This window comes from Zonotrichia leucophrys, chromosome 2, assembly GCF_028769735.1.
Source record: "Zonotrichia leucophrys gambelii isolate GWCS_2022_RI chromosome 2, RI_Zleu_2.0, whole genome shotgun sequence".
In the NCBI taxonomy this organism is placed as follows: domain Eukaryota; kingdom Metazoa; phylum Chordata; class Aves; order Passeriformes; family Passerellidae; genus Zonotrichia; species Zonotrichia leucophrys.
Genome location: NC_088171.1, coordinates 47651365 through 47673959, shown reverse-complemented (window position 1 = coordinate 47673959; position 22595 = coordinate 47651365). Strand labels below are relative to the sequence as shown.

The 22595-nt window shown below is 39.3% G+C and overlaps 1 long non-coding RNA gene across 1 annotated transcript; it reads left to right on the top strand.

Moving 5' to 3' along the window:
- Positions 1-4235: 4235 nt before the first annotated feature.
- LOC135443137 (uncharacterized) lies at positions 4236-21244 on the top strand. The gene is made up of 3 exons (XR_010438832.1): positions 4236-4302; positions 17871-17968; positions 19654-21244. It is a non-coding gene; the product is annotated as an uncharacterized LOC135443137 (long non-coding RNA).
- The last annotated feature ends 1351 nt before the right edge of the window (positions 21245-22595 follow it).

Sequence of the window (22595 nt, the reverse complement as noted above, 5' to 3'; positions counted from 1 at the left end):
TATAACTGGTTTTGAGATAAACCCCCTATTTTTCAGGAAATTAGGTGGTTCTGACCCTACAAGAATATAATTCTTCAAGTAAACATGACCCTACAGAAACAATAATTACAGAAGAGGTTTGGAAGAAAGTTTTCTGGTAGAGTTGTACAAACACCCTAGGATGATGTGCACTAAAGCCTGTGGGGAAATTCTGTTTCTTTTCTCTGGTTCCTTCTGCAGCTTCATTAACTTATCTAGAGTTCAGGGGATACGGTTAGGTTCAGAACTCAAGCCAGGAGTTTTACTGCTGATACTTCCATTGGAAAGGGTCAAATGAGTAGGCAACTTTTATTTGACTCCAGAAACAAGTTTGAAACAGGTGGGCTGATTTAGGCATGGTCAACATGTTACATAAAGGCTGCTCATACATCACCTTCCTTCATGAACCAAATTCACAGAAACAAACTGCACAATCTTTTCAGCCCTGTCCCAGTCCCTGCTCTGAGAACACCAATATTTGGATGCAGAAATGCCCCTTATATTGTCTCAGAGAAAATTTTTCAGGCTCTTTCTGGAGAATGAAACTGGATTTTGAAAACTTCATTTAAAAAAAAAATATTAAATGAAAGAAAAGGGCTTTCTACTACAAATGAAGTGTGATTCATATCTGAAATAACATGGCAGTAGGTTGTCTTGATATAAAAACAGGATAAAGTCAACCCCTCTTCCAAATTCTCTCTGATGAATTTTCTATTACAGATGATGCAGAATTATCTGTCAAAATCCACAGCTTGATTTTTCCAGTCAAACCAAGTCTCTCTCAGTGGGCTCATCTCTCCTTGTGCTTCTTTCTGATGGTTTAATTCCTTTGCAGCAGAAACCCATTGGGTTGTCCACTAATGCAAAATCATAGGCATGTCCCAAGCAAGGGAATGAAGGTAGCTTGTGACCAATTTCCCTAGGAATGAGATGTGTCCATAGGTATGTCCATAGTGAGGAATGTCCATTCCTCACTTCCTCTTCTTTGCCCTCACAGTCCTACCTACAAAACCTGTTGCAGAGATCTGAGGCTAAAGGGATTAAGTTCACAGAGGCCACAGGACATCCAGTGAAGAGGTCTTGCCACCTCACCTTCCTGTAGGCCTGGGGAAGCATGGGAGTGATTCCAGGAATAAAATTTCCACCCACACGAAGTCAAATGGAAATTTATTGACTGTAATGGGGACAGGATTTCATTCCACATTGTCGTCTAAAAATAAGGTCTGGCAGTAGGAACAGTGACTTAAATGACAGCAACAATATAGAAACAGTACAGGAAAGATTAAAACTCAAGTACAAACCAACTTTAGCACTGACCTCACAACTGGAAGAAAATGAATGTGAATTTTTAATTGATTGGTTAAAGAGTGAAATCACTTTTGCTAAAAAAAAAAAAAACCTCCACCACTTTGACAATAGCCCAGTAATTTATTTAAGGACTTGCTATATGGCTGTCAAAATTGCATCACTTTCAGGACAGAACATCTGTTGTTAGTAGATGGGCTAGGAATGCCAAATATAATCTAAAATTATTTTCCAAATGCAATTCACGTTTTATATCCCATGAGAAGTGCTCTTCACCTTTATGAGCTTTTGTCTTGGCTCAGTAAAATTGAGCTGGTTTATGTTGTCTGATTTTGTTTGGGTTTTTTTTCAGGGCAGAGGGAAGAGCTGTTTTCCTTTTTTTAAGAAGAGTGGAGAGAACATGCCTGAATATGCTTTTCAAAGAGAATGATAAGATTTTACTTGGAAGTGTTCCAAGTATTTTTGTGTTTTTCCTGTATTACCATTTTATCCATAGATTGTCAACACCCTCCAGTCTTTAATCCAACAAAAGCATCTCAAATATTAACAAAACTGATTTGGATGTATTTATCTGAATATTTTTTTCTTCTACTTTTGGAGCCCTGAGAATCCAAACATAAACCCTCACATTTTAAACTTACCTCTTTGGTTTGCAGCATTGCTTTGTACGGCACTGTCTGAGGCATTGTCAAAGACAGCAAATCAATGCCACTGGGTTTCAGTTGTACTCTTCTGGGTGTAAATTGAATAACAAGCATAGACCAAGTAGCTAAAGGTAGAGTTCCCAATGGAAATGCTTCTTCATGAGTCCAGGGATGGTAAGTTGTATGGTAGCTGATGTGCTTGGTACCACAACCTTCAGAATGCAATTGCACAATTTCTCACAGACAGTTTTACCCATAGGGGCCGGGACACTGCATCAACATGTACACACGTAAGGTGTTGCCATTTCCAACATCCAGCAAACACTAATTGGCATGTGAAAAGGAACCTTTTTTAACTGAAAAGTATTTGGGCTGGCAAGTTGATTATGTAGTACACCCTCTTCATATGTGTGTACTATACAGAAACAGAAATATCAATGAAAATTTTTGCAAAAACCTGGGATAATTTCCAAAAGTGTAAGTCAATATAAATTGTGGTAATTTATTCCTAGATAAGGGTAAAAGCAACAGTGAGATCAGTGTAACACATATGGCTTTTTGTCTTGAGGAAGTTGTGGCCACAGTGCATATACTCATCATCTGCAGGGGGATGACACTCACTGCAAAATTAATTTTTTTTTTAGTGAGATTTTATTCACACAATTCTTTACAGAGCATTTCTGCTGCAGGAGATGTGGTTTCTTTACTAACCACCTACTACTTACTGGCCAGAGGATTTATGTATTACTCTGTAATCAAATGTCTTTGCATATAATCTCTAGATTATCAGATCAGACAACTTCTTTTTCTTTATTTTATCTTTCTAAGAGAAAACTAAGCAGCAAATTAAATAAACTCTGAAGTAACTTTTTATGATAGTTTAAGGACGAAAAATACAGTTTGCTGTATTTTACCTTTAGCAACATTTAAACACTCTTTTTCTTTTTAATTGTACCTTCAGAAACATGAGGAAAGATTTGGTTTAAAAATAAGGAAGGTAAAACTGGATGTAGCCTCTTTAACAGAATGTACCACAGTTCTTCTGTTTGCTGTGTTGACTTTGTTGTTTATATTGCATTGCGTGAGCACATTCACCATGTACCGAAGTGTGTGTTTGTGTGTATGGGGTGGGGGTAGAGGGAAATCTTTTTATGGAAAAAAAGTTGTGAACATAAACTATGAAGCAACATCTAATGAAAAGTTTCTTTTTAAGTGCAATATATTTATTTCTGCTAGAAATATAATATCAACATTATGTAATATTTGAAGCATTAAATGTTATTTGTAAACAGCTTAAAATTATATATATATCACAAAAACTGTACAGAAGTGCAAATGTGTGGATATTCAGTTTCTTTCATTAAAATATTGGGTGTTTTGATATATCATTCTTATTTAGCCAAATCTTTCTGCTTCTGTTCTTTTCCTCCAACCGAGTTGCTGAGGGTAGTAGAACCAGTCACAGATGTTTCTGAGATTACACACAATTTGTTAGGGCTGCTCATCTACAAAAGGTAGTCTAAGTGTTGGATTCATATGGAGTGATAGTTGTACTGTAGTTAAATACAATTGTAGCGTGAATGGAGTTGCACAAATGATTTCTTTTTCAAAATGCTTTGCAATCATATTCATAAAAACTCCTGGGTCTGCCAGCAGAACTCAAATAAATGGCTGAAATATGGGGTTCTCAGGGTCCCCAAGATAGTAAATATAGACCTAGGAAAGGCAGTATAAGAAGAGAGTGGAATTAGCTCTGTTAAGTCAGGACAAGTAAAGAACGTAAAGAAGTGAGGAGCAAATTCCTCTCCATAAATGCTGCAGGCCTTTTATTTAAAAGGATTTTATTTAAATTATAATAGCATATATTAAAGCAAGACAGAGTTACCTGAGACTCCATCTAAGATATTCAAATAGGAAAGATAGTGACACAGAGTACAGGATTACCTAGAGAGTATAAGGAGCAATACCTATCATTCAAGGTCTTTTAGAACAGGTTGAACATGCACTACTCAAGAAGGATGTGATTAAAACTAATCTTGCCTTAGGACAATCAAATGATCTCTTGGGGTTCTTCCAAGCTTCCTACAAGAGCTATCCCTTAAAGCAGCTTCTGACAAAATCCTTGTGTTGCTCCAAAAGTTTTTGTTATGCACCCACAGTTTATCTTGTTCCCCAATTGAGATCAGGTGCTGGGTGTTTTGCAACTAGGTCACAAGATCCCTGGTTTGCAAAGAGGCTCAGTGGGATGGAAGAGCTGTGAGGTTCCAAGGAACAGCAGCAGCAGCAGCAGCATCATCTTGGTTTGGGAATGTAAGCAAGGAGGTAACAGCCTCAGGTAATTCCAATCTACCTTGAACTATGCTAAATTGAAACCAGGCATTAATGTATCTCATTAACATTTGGAATGTATGAAAATTAGGATGGATTGCTGAGTTGGTAACTCTGTATGATGCCTTTTGTCTCTGCATTATATTTTTATGGCATCTTGGTAGCAAAACACCTGCATTCTCTCATGGATATTCAATGCTGTGAAAGTCTTTTGCTTAACCTCAGGCTAAGGGGGCTTTCTTGACTACAAGTAACACCAGGCACGTGCACTGGCACTCTCCTGCATCTGAATTATTGGCTGCACACCGGTTCAAGACATGGTTATGCCAATGGTCCCATTGAAATCAGCAGCCTTGCTTGTGTAAATTTAAATCAGTGCTCAAGCTCTGCAACAGCAAAACTCCTCATGCTTTGCAGAATCAAGACTTTTGGGAACAAGCTGTCTGTGCAACAAACACCTCTATAATTGGAGTCTTTATTTGCTATTTTCCAAAGAGAAACTGGGGATTAAACAAAAATGAAGGTTCTAAACTGTCTCCCATAGGGTTACTTTGAAGAGACTGATGAGTAGTCATGATAACTGTAGGCTGCCTTGTGTATCACATTTAGAAAACAGATTTATATCCAAATTATCTATCTTGGAGATAAGCAGTACAGAAAACAAATTATTTGGAGAATGCTATTTTCTAAACTTCCTGTTCAGGAGCACAATGAATCCATGATTTAATGGTATACTTGAACTACAGAGCAATAAACAATATTTTGAATCATGATCATTTCAAATACACATAAAATATTTAGATTATATGCCAACAGTTCAATATATAAAAGCTAACAATAATCACTAATAATAACTCTAAAAATTAAACTGACAGTGGTCTAATGTTCGAGATCTTTATTAAAGTTAGCCACTGATGTCCTGGTTGGTCAGTGAGGCTCTAGGGACCTTTGCAGGCAGTATAGAATCTGGTCCTTGTTCCCCAGAGTAATAACCAGAGGAACCAAGAAAAATCTACGGGGATGCCTATCAGAAAAGTTGGACAGAGAGGTTTTTTTGAAGAGTAGGTTAATGATTTCTCCCAATGCAGAGAGTATTAGATACATCACCACTGCAGCATTTTTAACTTTGTTAATATAAAATATAATTTAACAATCAGACACATCAATATCCAGTATTTTTAAGGCTTTTTAGCATGGGAAATAGGTCTATTCTAATAGGTCTATTCAATGCAGGATCTGCATTGAATAACTAATTTGATAAATTAAAATCAAGCAACCATTCTCAAGCAACAATTTTTGCCTCTTGCTTGACTGAATTGTTTTTATTTCCATTGTGAAGCCTACCAGGAATATATGCAGTAATTCTAAGTGGTTTTAAGGTGTTGTGTCCTAGAGAATCTCCTGGGTTTGAATCATGTTTTCACAAACTCCATGAGCACCTCTTTCAAAGGTTTGTGTTCTGTGTTTGAGGAAGAATAGTTACAGAAATGGTTGTGAACTGAATGGCTGCCCTCAGATATGCAGGGGGCTCTTTGCCTGTTTAAATTACCAACAACTGCAGAATAGCTCAAAGAGTAAGACGAATTAAAAAGGGGGGAAATGCTTGCAGATGAATCTGTAATTGATGACATTTGGAACAAATAATCCCCCACAAGGTGGAGTTGATAACAGTTCCTTGAACAGCTGTGGCTCTTGTCTATTTAGATGTTTAACTTTGGTTAGCTGTTCTGAGACAGCCAGAGAAGGAACAAAGTATATACAAAAAACCCATTTCAGAAGTCAGCAATTCCATTTAATTCCTTTCACATCACTTAAGACACCTTAAGACATGGGTAAAAAGCACAAAAATAATTCTAGACTTTGGCACCTCAAACTAGAATGATTTCTGTGCTTTTTATCTGTGTCTGTGTCTTAAGGCATCTTAAATGATGTGAAAGGAGTTATATGGAATTGGTGAAGTTCATGCTGTCGTTACTTCTAGTGTGCACTGTCTTCCAGTCAGCTTCTAGGGACAATGCATACATAATTTTAAGTATAGATCCTAAATCATTTAGGTATTTGGTGTCATCAGAAACAACCCTCTCTTTGAGTTCTCACAGAGGTGGAGTAAATTGTGATGCTTAAACTGGCAGTCTGTGCTTCACAGGGGTTACTGAAATTGAACTGCTTTCAATCTGAGGTTTTTTTGTTGAAAATCCCCCCTGATTTTCTGAAACAAGAACTTTGTGATCTTCACTGGTCTTCACTCTGGTGTAAAAGTCGAGTGTGGGAGAGCAGTTTCTGTTTCTCTTAAAGACATGGTTGATACATTATCACACATCAATTATTATTTCTTCCTGTGCTCTCTCATGGATTGATCCCAAGGCAGCCAAAGGAGGAATTACTTTGTATCTTGATGCAAATTGTTGGCTGTAAGATTTGCATTGATAATACCTGAACATGTACCGAGGGCTTTGGAGTGGCAGGCTTCAATTACCTTCCCTCTGAATGCCATAGCTTTCTGACTTGAGACACCAGTCACACAACTCATCTCCAATGATATTACGAATAAGTTAGTCGCACTCAGGGGATTTATCAGCGTGACTTTATTTAATCTCTCCATTTTCAGTTAACATAGTCACCTCAAACAGTGCATTTCCAGAGGATTATTAGATTGTTTCAGATGGTTAAAGCCTTCCTTTCTGCTTCATTTTACAATGCACTAGGAATTTTGTACATTTTTGGCTGAACATATAAAAGTCAAACACTTGTGCCTCCATCATTTCCTTTACAAGGCTTTAAATACCTCTGAGTTGTTCTTAAATGAATTAGTATGTGTTGTAGAGCCTATCTAGCACTTAAGACAACTTGGCATGGTTTCCAGTAGTTCTGGACAGACAACTACTTGTGTTTTCAGTCACAGAAAATGTTTTCTTTCCTATATAGCTGATGAGGGCAAAGACTAACTAGGAATATTATAGGCTGAGATTTCAAAGCCATTACAAAGGTGGATGCACAGCTCACACTCATTTTAGCAAGACTCGTGTTTCCGAGTCCTGTACAGAAAGTCTTTGCTATAGTGTTTGTTATTTTAAAAGGTTTATGGTTTTTTGTCAGAGACCAACCTAAACATTTTAACATTTGTTCCTGAATTATTTTAAAGCCTCTTTTGCTCTATGCCATAATATCATGCCTTTGTTCTTCTGTTCTTTCAACCTTGGCCAAACTGTTAGAGAACACATGAATACTTCCTTTCCATTTGCTAATTCAATAGTAAGAGACCTCATGTGAGCTGAAGAGGTTAATTTACTTTTTTCTTTGTGGAGTTATGGATGTGGTTGAGGTTTTTTTAGGTTTTTGTTTGTTTGTTTGTTTTTTGGGGGTTTTTTGTTTGTTTTTTGTTGTTGGGGTTTTTTTTGTGGGTCCTCTTCTTCAGAGCTTAGTTCTACTTTGCTTTGCTTATAGAAGAATAGCCTATATATTTATCTCAAAGGCAGAGTTGCTGTCATTACAATATACCCAAAATTGGATTTTGCTGTCAAAAATTTGAGGGATGGGCTTGAGCTGTCTTGACATAAAAGAAATCAGGAGGTAAAATGACACAGAGGCATCAGATCAACACGCTTTTACCATTGCCAGGAACTCCCACCCTGCTGCCATTCTGCATGCAAAATTTCCCCAAGAGCAAAAGCAAAATGTTTTCCTCCTCGGGGCTTTGGTATAGGCAGCAAAGCAGGCATCAGGTTTGGGACTGGTTTGTCCCCACCTTGCCCACAAATACATAAACACACAGAGTATTTGATGCTGAGGAAGCGTCAGCTTGTGCCGGGAGCTGCTCAAGGCCGTGGATTCCCCGAATGATCTAAGAGTCCAGAACCCAAGATCTGAAATGTACAAGTCTCTCTTTCACACACACAAAAACGTATGGCTTAGAATATTTTTAACACTTGTATTGTTCTGGAAATGTGAATCCACAGTGCAGCTGCAATGAAATGGACATTTTCACCAGAAGGGACGCACTGGAAAATCCAGAAAGACATAAATAGCAATGGTCCGGATGCAACAGCAGAAATAAATTGGAAGCTGATCATAAGATCCAAGTGGGTATTTAGAGTTAGTGTAAATAGAAATACCAAATTAAGCAAATAACATGTAATTTTGAGATGAATTGCCCTATGTGCCAAGCACAAAACTTTGCACTGACTATGCAGAGCATGATAACATGAGAATAGGGCAGACATTTTAAAACCTAAAATCACATGAGAAATTGCAAACCACAAAAAAGAATACTAAAAGTCACACGTGCAATGTGACCATAAACAAAACTGCAGTATGTTTAAAGCCAACTCTAGCTCAGAAAGAAGTTTTCCATAACATGGAACCTGAAGGAAAACCAGACCACACATCCAAATTTCAGCTGTACCAGATTCTAACTGCAAAAAAATTTAAAAAGCACCAGTGTGAGCATGCCTAAACACAGCAAATATGAATGCTTATTCTAATTTTTGTGTTAGACTACACTGGTAATTCCCTGTTTACTGCTTTGGTTCTGGAGTATGTCCACATAAAATAAGTTGCTCAACTGTGGCTTAAACCAGTTATCCAAACACACAAAGACAACAAATGGGACGGCAATAATGGATTTCTGCTTTATCTGGGATTCATGGCAAGTGCTGAACATACATCCAGATGGAGAAATTATTTAGAGAAGACAAAAAAGATCCCAGAAAAGGAAACAGAGAACTGTGTATCATCTTCATTTAACTAATGAAAGCCATAAGAATTAATAAGTGCACCAATCGGTTGGAATAAAATTGAGAAAGGAAAGAGTGGTCTGCAAAATTTCCCCCACCATTGAATATGACATATATAATTTCACAATGAACAATGACTTCATTTTTGTTTCTCTCCACACTTCACTGATGTTGAATTAACCAATGCCTTAAAATAGATTTCTCCATGTGAAGTCACTTTGAAAAGTTGCTTTTGAATGAAATGTTTCAAGCTAGTGAGGAAATCACAAGTTAAAAAAAAAGGCAAGCCTTTGAAAAAATGTTACGTGATGGTCTGCACTTTTGCTAATAAAGAGAACTATGATTCCTGAACATGAGAAAATTCAGGCATAAACCTGATTCTTTAGGTACCGTGCAGCTCTGTGGTGGAAAGCACCACAGCAGGGAGCTTGTTTATTTAACACGAGTGTGGTTTCATCTGTTTCAACTGGATTTCCTTATTTGTATATACAAGACACCATAAACCAGTTGTTCTTCTTGCTCCACCCACATGTATTGGATATCCACACATAGAGCTATCAGGTATAAGAGTACTTTTAAATTTTAATATGGGATGGCTATTCCCCATAATCTAATTTTAAGACTAAAACATTTCAATTCAGCATTAGGGAAACCAACCTTTTCAACTTCAAGGCATCCTCTGGTTTTTCTTTGGTAATTTTACTGTGAATTTTGTGTTGTTTCACCTTGTGTTGCTACTAAAAGCATGGGCATGAGAAACAAAATTTCATGAGAAACCCACCTTCCATTAAAAAGAAAAAAGGTGGGAGGAAACGAAGGTGGAATAAATGTTTGAAAATTCAGGATACCAATAAATAAACCACCTCATAATTCTTGTTTGGACACTTTTTTTTAATATTTGGGACTGGAAACAGAATATATTTTGTTGTTGTTGCTATGTCAGAAAAAACATTTATTTCTGATATAATTTATTCCAGTTACATAACCAAAATAAACAGTAATGGCAAAGTGACTTTTCACTGTCACTCTTTACGCACCCTTTAGGACTCTAAAAAAAGAAGGGCTTGTGGATGATTTTTGGTTGGCTGATAAATTGAAAAAATAGGGGAAAATTAATTCAGAATCAGATGAAAATGCAAAAATCAAATTTGGAGGAGTATGAAGGGCTGATTTAAATGAAGAACAAGAAGACCCACACATTTTGAGTAAATGTACAATGTTGTATTCACTGAAAATATTTGACTGTGTCCTCAAGCTATTCACGACTCCTTGTAAACTTACTGATTTACATCAGTTTCAACTGAAATACTAAAACACTTTATCACCTATCAAATAACTTTTTATTTTCAACTTCTGATATAGTTTCCTCTTTTTATTTCCAGCTGAAAATCATTTGGTCTGAATTAGAAACTCATTTCCGCTTCCAGGAACCAGACCTTTCTTTTGACAAACGCGCTTATCACCGAACTTCTTGGCCATGTGGGGTCCTAAGACACGGGACTGTTTAATCTATTGTATTATTCACTGCCACTCCATCAGAGCTTTTATTATTAGATGAAATAATAATATTAATAATAATAATTTTTTAAAAAATTAAAAGGAGGGCAGTTAGCTTTACTATTTCTTGACAAGCATCATTGAGTTTCAGTGAGTTTCTCACCCGTGCCCTAACACTTAGGGTTAACAATTATTTTCCTCTGTATCTTAACAAAGAAGTAATCTTTAAATACTTCTGCTCTGAAGGTAGGTAGACACAGCAACTTTTCTGCTTGCTGGTTCCTAATGGGAAGCTAATGGTCTGTGGGCGGCACACCTGCGATGCAGGGAGGGAGCGCAGCCGCGTCCCGCGGGCGCCCTGTGCCCTCTGCCGGCGGCACCTCCGGGGAAGGCGGGCGGGAGCGCAAACAGACAGAGGGGAAAACAGAGAGGTAGGAAAAACAGGGATTTGTGTACGCGGTGTTCTCCGTGCGCCCCGCGTGCCACCTCTGGTATTGCCTAAATTCCCGCTGCCCACCCCTCCCCTGACCTCCATCCCTCTGTAGAACTCAGTTTTCTGCCCAGGAACCTCTTCTGCCCCTGCGGCACAATCGCACTGGAAAGCCTCGGACGTTCTTCAGGAAGCGATATCCCCTTGGTTTTTTTCCCCCCATACACAATAAGTAACACAGTCTGCCTCGGGTATGTTTTCCCAGATTTTCCACCAAGTGCAAAATCAACATGGTGAGTGAAAGCGTGCTGGCCTGCAGCACCTATCTATTTGTGTTTCTTAAGTTGATTAGGTTTGTTTTTATCTCAGAAGTTTTGTTTGTTTGTTTTCTACTTACTGGTTGGCTGGCATCCAGGCAAGACATAAATGTCTTTTTGGATTATGAATGGTAAGTTATAAATTTTTTTACTCTCCTATTTTGAGTAAATATTACTGTTGTCTGCAATAATTGAACCTGAACAAGAGGAAAGAATTAGCTTGTATCCACATGTACTACTTCTAATTTCTTCCAAGTAGACAAAACAATTATTTCACTCTGTATCTTAACAAAGAAGTAATCTTTAAATACTTCTGGAACATGCACTCAACACCATACCAGGCAGAAAATACACAGCCTGATTTTCATTTACACAAAAGGCAGTTTACAAAGCTCAGGAAGCCTTGCAAGGATTAAAGCAGATGTCTGCACCCACTTAGAGCTTTCTTTCCGCACCAGAGTTGTGTAACTGAATAGCTGCTCAGGACTTGCTGCTGCTGAACCGGGTAATCGTGCCACACCTAGCACCTTACTCAGGGCAAAACTATGCAGATTCCATGTTTGCATAAAGAAGCATATATTTTCTTTTGTGGCAATCATTTTCATACATTTGCAGCCCTTCACTTCAGTCTCAGAAAACCATGCTGACGGTCCCGGAATTTTGTCCCTTTTGCCTCCATTGATCATGTTTATCTGATCTGTCATTAATACAGAAGTCGCCAAATTACAAAGCCACACCCCACCATTTTAAAGTGTAGCATTGAATTAAGTTGAAACTGGCTATATACTAAAAAAATCATTTCATATAATTAGAAAAATTCATATATCCAAGCATCTTTTTATGTAGGAAACAGAGTAAAAATCAGGACCATAAGGACTTATTTTCCTCCTTAATCTTCATGATTTTGGATTTTGAATTCAAGTGGGCACAATGAAAGAAATGCAATCACACACTGGAAAGGATGAATACAGTCTCTGCAAAAGGATCAGGTTGTCTCAGCTGAACTCCCTAGTGAAATGGGAATAATTCTCTATTAATGGAAATGCTGAAGTCCAAAGCACATGTCTGCCATAGCCCTGGCATCTCTGAGGAGTAAAGACATATGACTGGTTTTGAGTTTGAACTCCTTCTTCTTCCAAGCTGTATTTGGAGAGCTTTTTTAGAAACTGGAGAGTTAAACCCCGGAAAAAAAAAAAAAAATTCAATTCCATTAGCGCTAACATTACAGGGGCTTTAAGACACAGATAGGGCAACTCCAAAGAGAAGAACAGGGATAGGACAGTAACCTGACAGTGTTTATTAAGGACTTTACAACGGGACAAGTGTAAGAAAAACTTGAAGGTGCAGTGGTGATCTTTCTTTTTGCAAGGTGGCTGTGAACTCTTTGCCTTCTTTGGCTTTCCTTTCCTTTTCTTTGTGCACAACGGGTGCAGCTGTTCTTCTCTGAACTTTAGCAAGGGCAAGTGTCAAATTCTGTGCCCAAGACAGGGCAACTCCAGTTGTGGCCACAGGGAATGGGAGGCTGGAGAGCAGTGCTGTGGAATGGGACCTGTGAGTCCTGGCTGACAGCAAGCTGAACATGAGTCAGCAGTGCCCTGGCAGCCAGGAGGGCCAACCCTGGCCTGGGGGCATCAGGGACAGCATCTCCAGCCAGGCAAGGGACTCACTCGAGTTCTGGGTGCAGTTTTGGGCGCTGTAATATAAAACATAAAGCTGTTAGAGAGCATCCAAAGGACAGAAAAGAGGATGGTGAAGGGCCTTGAGGGGAAGCCATGTGGGAAGTGCCTGAGGTCATTGGTCTGTTCAGCCTGGAGAAGACTGAGGGGGGACCTCACTGCAGTCTGCAACTTCCTTGTGAGGGAAAGAGGAGTGACAGACATGCATCTCCTCACTCTCATAATCACAGACAGGACTTGAGGAAACGTCATGAAGTTGAGTCGGGTGAGATTTACATTGGATATCAGGAAAAGGCTGTTCCCCCAGAGGGTACTGGAACAGGCTCCTCAGGGAAGTGGTCACAGCACCAAGCTTTGTCTGATTTCAAGAAGTGTTTGGACAGTGCTCTCAGGCACATAGGGTGATTCGTGATTCTCAGGGTGTCCTGTGCAGGGCCAGAAGTTGGACTCGATGATCCTGATGGGGCCCTTCCAACACAGCATTTTCTATCATTCTGTGATTCTAATTCAGGTAGTAGTGACAATGAGGAGCAAGGACCAGAAACAGGCTCTTCACAAGACCTTTGGGACTTACTTGTGGAAATCCTGAGTAGGAAGAAACCTCAAGTCAGTTCAAAAGAAGACAGCAGCAAAAATCCATCACAGAAGAGACAGACCCACTCTTGAATGAGGGCAAGAGACTGGATAGGATGCCAAGAAAGCAACATTTATTGTCTCCTAGGGTAGAGAAGGTACATGCAAGGATGCCTTCTCAATCTCTTGAATTACATGAGAAATTTACCCATACATGAGAAATTTACCCATACATGAGAAATTTACCCAAAAACCATTTACTGGTTTTTACCTGTCCTTGGGAGTATGATGTTTCAGGGTGTCTGACCTACTATAAGCAGCAGTTCAGGGGATGCAGGTTCCAGAGCCAAAGTGCTAAGGCTCACTTCAGCACTTAGATTTTTTTTTTCTACCTGTAGAACTCCTTTAAAAGCATATGAAACACTGAAAAGCACTGAAAGAATCTTTGTTGGAGTTAGGCCTCTGTTGCACTCGCACATTTAAGGTTATTTTCTAATATGACTTTCCTTCTTCATCCTCTGACTTTTCATTTTCTTCCTCATTTATTACCTACTCATCTTCATTCTCATTCTGCTCACACATCCCCTATTCTCAATGCTACTAATCAATTATTGTCACAGCTCTCTTCCTTCCTTGTTATCACCTCATTTTAGACCATCCACTGTACTTACAAAGTACATCTGTGGCAGACCTTGTAGTGAAACCTGTGTGCCTCTTTAAGACCTGAGCTAGTTTTCCACTGCAAACTCAGTGTTACTTCTTCCTTCTTTTCTTCTGCTCTCCCACCTCAAAAGAAAGGCCCAAGCAAATATTACAGGTTTGTCCCTGCTCTTCTCCTTTCAGAATTCTTTCTCTTTTCTTGTTTGGTTTTTTTTCTTGTTTTTCAGATAGTGGCAAAGTTTGAAGGTGTTGCCCATGTAGTTTACTGTTGAAGACTGATATTCTCCAAGTTACACTGAGCCTTGTGATAAACAGCACAGCATCTCACAGTGAAAGTATTTTTCTTCATTGCATTTTCTTCAGTATATTAGGAGCTGGGTGGTCTCCAGCTCAAAGCTGCGTCAGGGGATACTTGGGATGTATGTTTTTAATAAATATTCACTGAGGGATTAGCCAGTATATAATAATAATAATAACAGGTAGGGCAGGAGATGATCTTCAGAGATCATCTCCTTGACTCAAGCCAAGATCAGTTTATAATTAAACCACCTCTGGAAGATGTTTATCTTTTTTGTTTTTAAAAGACCCCAACAATGGCAACTCCACAGGTCCTTTAAAGATTCTGCTACTTAACTATTCTTTCTTTAGAAATTGGCCCCAATATCTAACCTGACCCAGACTGAAATTTTAGCCCTTCATTCCTTATCCAGTGCTTCTGTCACTTCTTGTAGCAACCTTTTGCCTATTTGAAAACTGATATTACATTCCCTCTGATTACTCTTCTCCAGGCTACTTTTTACATCTTTTTTTTTTTTTGTGTAGAATTCAAGGGTGTTTTCTGCTGTGTATATATGCTTGGTGGAGGGGGAAATCTGCTTTGCAACTACCATGGCTGATGTAAAATAAGGATGACAGCAAGGGATAAAGGAGATTAGGAAAAGTCTCTGTCTTTCAGTGGGTCTGCACTACTGAAGTGCAGTGTTCACTATCAGACATTCCTTTAGCTGAGATCTCCTCAGTACTAACTAAAGTTAATAGATGACTGCAAAGTAAGACCGTCATAACCCATTTTGTATTCTTTCTTCTGCATTTTTTCTTACAATGCTGGCAATAAGGCTTATAATGACAGCTGAAATGTGGAGGTTCCATGCTGCCTGTAAAATGGAGTTCCACATATGGTGTGCTAACACGAAATTACTTTAAACCTGGCTCAGGCAGTTTGTGAGTTGTTAGTGGGCATTGAAGCTTTTTCTGGTTGAAAGGCAGATAGAATTTTTCCAAGTACCACCTCAACATATCAGAAAGTCTTCTCTAAAGAGAAAATATCTTGTAAAACTTTATCATCTTTTTCTGACAGTTATTCTGCATTCTGCTCTTGACATCCTTTTCTCCTTCCATTAAGTGGCAATTTTAAAAGTATGTGAAGTATCTCTTCAGCAAAATCCAGGATTACTAGAGGGCCATAGTTTCCTTGCAGTGCAACCCTGGGACTCATTCTGAAACCACAGCTCTACTCACTCAAATTTTCTGTGACTTTGTGACATGACAGCTGCATGAGAGAAATGGCTAAAGACAGGTCTGTCTTGTGAAATATGCCTTCCATGCCCAGCAGTGCAGGATTTTTAGTATTCTATAGATGCTTTTTATATACACATGCATGCAAACACAAACACTTGTATGCGCACATTTGAAAGTGCATTGTTTAGTGAATTCTCCTCATTTTGCTGTGGGGCTAGCAGGAGAAAATGAATGCCATCCTATATTCAGGCTTCAGTCCATCATCAACATATACCTTGATATATATCATGAATGGAATCTCTCAGGAAGAAAAATCCTCTGAACTCCCACATGTCATGCCACAGGGAGTCATGCTATGACATCCCTTACCGGGAAACAAGTTGTAGCACAGTGAGGAACTGGAGTGGTTGCACCTGCCCTGTGAAACAGTAAGTCAGCTGCTGCTGTCTAAGCATAATGAGTTATTCTGTCAAACTAAAAAGAAATTGAGAATATGAAACAAACAGTGTATTTTAGGAGTTTTTCCCCTCCACTCACATAATCTCTTCAGTGCTGACAGCTGCATGCTTCTTGAGAAATGGATGAGGCTAGAGATTTTTCTTGCCTATAGATACTTCTTTTGAATTGTTTTTGGTAACATCTAAAGTTCTAATGGTAGGGATGGAATGGGCAGAGCAGTCCATGCCTTGTGTAAATGTAAATGGGGCTTATGGGGAGAGAGGGAGTGCCACCAAGGGTCTGTGGTTACTTGTGAGCAATGGTCCCAGGCATTCTCACAGGACAGTCTGTGGTGCTCCAGGCAGCACTCACAGGGAAGTGAAACCACCTACGTTGCCACACAGCACTCATGGAGAGAGTGAAGGCAAACACAAATTGAAGAGGAGCTTGTAAAGAGCACCTCTGTGTGAAACAGGTAATTTGTATCTGCAGAGCTGGAATGATCACCGGGAGCAATACAAATCTGTGGCAGAGGTATTTACAATTTGTACCTGAAACACAGGCCTGATTCTTCTTACTTTGCATGCATCTCCAAGTGCTTCCTTATGTAGACTTTCTCAACATTTACAAGTCAGGTGTGATTCAAGATCTGCATAGATAAGTTGTTTAATTTAAATTACCAACAACTCTGACAAAGCAGCATTAGTCAGCAAGAAATGACAATGGCCCGGCCAATCTGTTTTCTTTTCAATCAATGAAACAGCCCCAGACTTGGTCTACTAGCCCAGATGAAAGAGTATATTGAAACATAAATGAATGTGTTATTTCACCTGCTGCTCTTTGTAATTGTGACGATGCTGCAGCAGAGAGGATGCATTGGACAGTAGAGGGCACTGTGACCTCAAAAATAAGCTTCAGACTGGGCTGGAATTGAGCCTTTTTGTGAACACAGCTGATCAGGCACAGACAAATGCCCTATTCCAACAGAAAAAAAAAGCTCTGTTTGTTTCTTAGTAAATCTAGAGACTAGAGAAATAATGTCAAAAACAAGGAGGGGCTGGACTTCGACATACTGTAAGGGCATGATCACTACAAATTTCCACAGGAACAAATTGAAAAAAAGGGGATGAATTCCATCAAGATGCTTGACACTGTGGTGCATCTTAATGTTTTGTGAACACAGACTTTAAAGCCTGAATTGGGTGCCACGCTACTCTTAACGAAGTTTAAGAATGTATAATGAAGTATTTAGGATCATGCTCTGAGACAGATTGTCAAAAAGTTGAAAAGGTGAGGAAGGAGATGAGAAGATGCAACTACTATTTTTAGTCACCAACAGGGACTCCAAGTACCATTTTCCAAATTTTTCGGTGTAAAATTTGCATCACATTTTTAGTCTTGTATGGGTATAGATTAAAGGGTTTGTAGCCTCAGTATCCTTTTTTCCCCCTCCTCTTTATAAGATATCTAGCAAAGAGACCACATTTACCAAGAAAGGATGCCCTGCAGTGCTCAAAGTGACTGTGTTAGTCACCTCAGTTTCTCATAAAGAGTTCACCCTTTCTCAGTCATATACAGGAAGCAAACAGCATTCCCAAGCCATGACTTCGTTTGTCATTTAAGGAGTGTTAGATGTGTAGGATTATCTTGCCTTCAGTCTTGTCTGCCATGTTGCTCAGTTTGCCAGAGGTACTTTCTATCACTGTCTTAATGTGCCTCTTCTCAACCTCCAGTAACCAGGGCAGCAAAGCGCATTCTGGAATCCTGACCGAAATGAAAATCAGGTCAAGCAAAGAGTGAAACAGAAATAAACTTGCTAACATCTGAACAGGTGAGCTTAGACCCTGCTGCTGTTCCTGATACAGCTGTTTGTATTTCACACTGGTCCACAAGCTTCTCTTGCCAAAACAGATTTGCCAGTAAATCTCCAGCGATGCAGATATACTGACTTCAATATGGCAACATATTTCAAGAGCCCCACCGTCTCTCACATCTGGCTGCTCTGCCAATTGTTCACTGAAAAGCTATTCTGTGAGCACTTCCAGATCATTGCTTTCCTCCTGTTGCTAAGTCCACTGCTGACCTTCCTGCACTTCCACCCTAAGTGGTGTCTATACTCTCAATCTCACACAGCGAGCATCTGCCATGAGATACGGGAGTAGCTCAGCCCATGTTCATATGGTCCTGTTCTGCTGTTACCACTTAGCTTCTGCTTGTCGCTGCAAGCTGTTTCCTCCGTGTTCTCTGATGCATCTTTTGGCAGCTGCTACTTAGAGAAACAGCAGATAAACACCGACTCCATAAAAAATTAAGTAAAACCACCGTGGCTAGTAAATCAGGTTAGGGGAAGCCGGATCCATCACTTCTGCTTGTAAATATTGAGTTCTGTGGTCCTCGAATAACTTACTCTGTAATTTGCTCCTCCAAATAGAAGCATAATGAGATGCAGTTGCTGTGGCTGTGAATCATGGCATCTATGCCAAATTAGCATGACTACTCACAGTGGCCAAATGCCACGCAATGAGAATGTGGCATGTACAGCAAGAGATCTTCATTTTGAAATCTGTAAGGAGATTATGTCATGCAGAGGAGTTAAAAGTCTTCAGAACTGTGAAGAATTACAGAAACATTCCAGGCCTCAGTTGGGAGGAGATGATCACACTCCATGACTTAGGAAGGGGCATTGCCAAATCTTCCCAGTCAGCTGCTCAATAGGGCAAATGAACGCCTCTGCTGCTTTCATCTGTGCAGCAAGGAAAGAAGGGTAACTGGAAATATGTTAGAATTACCTAAAAGGTTCTCAGAATTTATTTCCTGAGGTCATAGTATTTAGTGGCCCTGGTTTTATTTAACTTTTTTTTTTTCCTTCAGAGCTGCAGGGAAGCACTTAAGGTAGCATGAATACATGGTACTGGAAACTGAAAGCAAAGAAATAAGGAAAACTCTGGTGGAGACTAATTAGGTTTTCTGAGTCACTAATGTTCTTCAGTGTTTTTCTGGCAGCAGGAAGTTTGAGGCTTATAATCAAGATTATAAAAACAAAGGAAGTAATTTCCATGTCAAAGATAGAAGGGCTTTAGGATCTCTAATTCAAAATACGTGATTTTTTGTTTCTTTTGTTGCTTTGCCAGGGTAGGCAAGCTAGGTAAATTGTTCTTACTTGTTTCTAGTAGAAGCAAGGTTTTGGTTGTATGAGTGGTTAGCCATACAGACACAGATAATCCACTTCTACATGGTGTTTTATATATATATGTTAAAGTTAGTGCAACTGCAACATGAAAAGTGAGAGAAGATACATATGAGCAAACATGTGCAAGCAGAGATTGGATTACTAACCTACTAGGAGCATACTTTTTCCTCCTCAGAATACAGGTAATGTATGTTTAAAGGGGTTAGCTCAAGGGGGCATATTTGTATCCTGCAGAAAGTGAACTGGTCCCACAAAGCTGTTAAATAGGACAAGGTACACACTATAATCATTTCCCACTGCATTCTGCTGTTTTTGTTTTTCCCTAGCAAATTCCTCCATGTACAAATTCCAATGGCAATCCCACATCTTCACTTCTACCTTACAAGACTCCTTTGTCTTCTGCACTTATATTCAGCCTGGTCTTCACAAGAAGAGGTCCCAAATATTAATGTTTTCCTCAAGATCCTCCTGTAAGTAAGAATTTTTCTGCTCTGTGACTGAAGCTCAAGTAGTATAAATAATGAGTTAAGTCAGATATGGCCATATGGCGTGAAGCTCAAAACACTCTAACATCCTGGTTAGTTACCTGAGGCTCTGAGCTCCACATTGCTGCGGCTCTCTTGCTGTCAGCACTCAAAATGGCTAATTTAATGCTAGGTTGAGTACATCTAACCATGCAGCAGTCATACGGTGGTTTTCTGAAGAGACGTACTTTCTAGAACATGCCTTCATTGCATGCTAACCTTGGATTAAATGAACCAAGGAAAGGGAGCCTGAAGTTCCCTAACTTGCTACAATGCAGCCCTGCTATTATTAAGTCTGCTGCTGAACGTGTGAAAGTGTGGGGGATCAACAGAAACCTCTCAGAAGCAAAGCCCTGTGGTAGGTGGCACGGCAGCCTTGTCACAAAATCTACAGAATTCACTCTGAGGCAGCTCCACTGGAACAAAGCAGAGCAGTACAAGAAACATCATTACAGACTGAAAAGGGAGTCTCTACAGGCACCCTTATTCAGATCTCCTTGAAGGTGGCTGGAGAGAGAAAGGGTTGGTATTGGTAAGAAACTAGAAAGCAAAAGTCTCACTAGAGGCAAGAGAAAAAGAGAGAACTGGTGTAATGAAACAATACAGAAGATAAGGGTGAGTGGGGGGAGGAACGCCAGCTCTGGACTGTTGGGTAATGAGGTGTGCCCGTCCAGCATCCCAAGGAACAAATGCTGTTAGAGAACGTACAGGAGCTGCCCAGGCCAATGTGCTTCACTAGCAGGGGCTTATTCCTGAGGACTGTGAATTATTTCTGCTGACAGTGTGTCACAACCGCTATCCAGCTGACATTGCTGATATCTGTCACAGTGATTTGGAAATATCCAGTGATCACAGAAAATGTGTGAGCAAAGAGATCGAGAACACCTACCAGAAACAGAAATCTCATGTTCCACAATGTGCCTTGTCCTGGGACACCACAAAACTGTGGAACAAACTCTTACAGATTTTGCTTTCCCTTGACAAAAGAAGTCAGGACAATCTGATTAAGATGATGTCTCTCCTATGTACATGTATAGGTCTGTCAGCACCCTTGAGAGTTGAGAAAAATTTAATTTATTTTCAGAGACATATTTCTTTCCTTCCCTTCATTTTTTGTTATAAACAGAAAGATTTATTGGAATCACTCCTTTCGCTGTAGTTTGCAGGATTAGTAATGAGCTCCACTGTCTGAAACGTGATGCTGGATATTAAACATAGTGCTTCTCAAAAAAATACGCAATTCCTGTGATGATATAAACCCAAGCTTTGTTTCTTACTACTCGTATCTTATAGATTGAAACAAATGTCATTTTATTTTTAGAGGTGTACTGCTCTACTGCAGCTTTTCTGAAGTAGTGTTGGAGGTTTTCTATAGCAATTCATGCTTGCTGAATATGGGCACCTTTACATTTAGGAATGTGATGTTCTGTTTTTTCACACTTACAGTAACTTTTAAAACCTTTAGAATTGTTTAGTGTAATTGTATGTGCCTTTGTAGCCAGGTTCTGTGGGTGGCACCTGTTGAAATAAATTGCCTGAAGAGTTTTATTAAGAGAAGACAGCCTGAAGGTAATTGATCTGCCGCAGGCTGGAGCAGGCCCAGTTAATCTCAATGGCTGAGCCATCCCACAGCAATTTTATGAACCCTAATAATATCAACCCTTCAAGTTTCTAAGTGTTCCATGACTCTATTGATTTTGGCAAAAATTGAAATATAGGTTACAGGAGTTAAAAATCAGCAGAACGTATCATATTGCTCTTTTTCTATGCTGGTTATGTACAAAACTCTATCTTGGAGCCTGTACCCTTCAATCACTCAGACAGCAACAACAGACTCCTCTGGTTACTGAATTTATAACAAGGCTACTCAATTAAAATCAAATACAAAGAAGAGCAGATTATGGGACTTTTTCTCCTGAAAAGCAGGTGGGGAAAATAGTATGTAATCCTCAAACACTTGAAAGGTGTTCCTTTTATGCCTTCATTTATATTTAGTATGTAATAAGCACAGATAAATGTTTCTTGCAATATGAAACTGCCACACATAATTCATGTTGGAAGAAGAGCCTGGGTACTCAGGAGACCAGCTGTCTTATATGAAAAATTGTATTTCTTCCTTGCTTGCTTTTTTGAGATCAGCGTAATACATGTCCTTTGCAGTTATCTCCCCAAAACAGCAAGTGGTAGAAGGGTGATTCTCGCCCAGCAAGGATCAAAATATGGAGGACTTGGACACACAGGATTTCTGTCAGTCCCACAGGCTGCTTTGTTTAGTACCAGGTTTATCTTCACAACCTTATTGGGGTGTCAACGGCCTTACTACTACCACAAAAACAGCAAAAGCCATCCTGTTCTTACACTTCCATTGCCTCAGTAGCTGAATCTGAACCAAAATTACTTTCCTGGGCTTGCAATGTGACAGTTATCTATCTGTTAAATAATTTTTTAAAATACCTAGTATGGTACTTGCCACATTAGACTCAAACCTTGTGTTTCACAGGATAGGATCATAAAAATAAGTAGGAAAAGGAGATGGACATAGGTTGTAAACATTTTAGGAGGAACCTATATTTGTTGAAAGAAAAAAGTGCAAAGGCTGGAGAAAGTAAAGAGAGTTGAATGGAAAACTCAAACATAGAAAACTTCTCTGAGCAAGAACATAAAATGAAGAGTGCAGAGGGATAAAGAAAGCCTGAAGACAGCAATGAGGAGCACCTGGGAGGCAAGGAATAGGTACAGTCAAG